The following is an 801-nucleotide window of genomic DNA, read 5'->3' as shown; positions in this document are numbered from 1 at the left end:
CCAACTCAAAAAAAAAAAAAAAAAGACTTTACTAACCAGGCTCTTTCCCCTACTCCTGGCCTCTCTTAGGCACCAACCTACCTACCCACTCACCATGCTCTAAGAGATTCCGTCTACAATACCTAGTGATCCTTCCTACAATCCCCTTTGTGCACACTTCAAGGAACACATACCTACATAGATATACACACACACACACCCCAGATACAGGTTTCTAGAACACAGAGGACTCTGGAGCCAGAGATCAATAAGCAGGTAACTAAAATTCTGACTGGAACCCTCAAGCCCCAAGGTTCACTGGTGTGCCAACAATCAGCTGCCTGACATCTGTGTTCCCTACTGCTATATGCTATGACAGATGTGGAAATGCCTCAAAAGGCTGAAACCATGATGAAAACTGGAGAGGCCAGGCATGGTGGATCACACCTGTAATTCCAGCACTTTGGGAGGCTGAGGCAGAAGGACTGCTTGAGCCCAGATGTCCGAGATCAGCCTGGGCAACACAGCAAGGACTCACCTCCACAAACAAATAAAAAAAATTAGGTGGGCACAGGCACCTGTTGTCCCAGCTACTTGGGATGCTGAGGCAGAAGGATCACCTGAACTGAGGAGGATGAAGCTGCGATGAACAGTGATCATGCCACTGTACTCCAGTCTGGACAACAGAGTGAAACACCCTGACTCTAAAAAGGGGAAAAAAAAAAGGAGAAGCCGGGCTCGGTGACTCGGCCTGTAATCCCATGCCTTTGGGAGGCTGAAGTGAGTGGATTGCCTAAGCCCGCGGGTTCAAGACCTGCCTGG

General features: G+C 48.9%; 1 protein-coding gene across 2 annotated transcripts in view; it reads right to left on the bottom strand.

Annotated features, from left to right (window-relative positions):
• CRKL (CRK like proto-oncogene, adaptor protein) overlaps window positions 1-801 on the bottom strand; it is a 41,168-nt gene that overhangs the window by 24,396 nt on the left and 15,971 nt on the right. The window lies entirely within an intron of this gene.

The sequence above is a fragment of the Carlito syrichta genome, unplaced genomic scaffold (genome assembly GCF_000164805.1).
Source record: "Carlito syrichta isolate Samal-C Ts95f unplaced genomic scaffold, Tarsius_syrichta-2.0.1 Scaffold311553, whole genome shotgun sequence".
In the NCBI taxonomy this organism is placed as follows: Eukaryota; Metazoa; Chordata; class Mammalia; order Primates; family Tarsiidae; genus Carlito; species Carlito syrichta.
The sequence above is the reverse complement of the archived record's forward strand: the minus strand, read 5'-3'. Positions and strand labels throughout refer to the sequence as shown.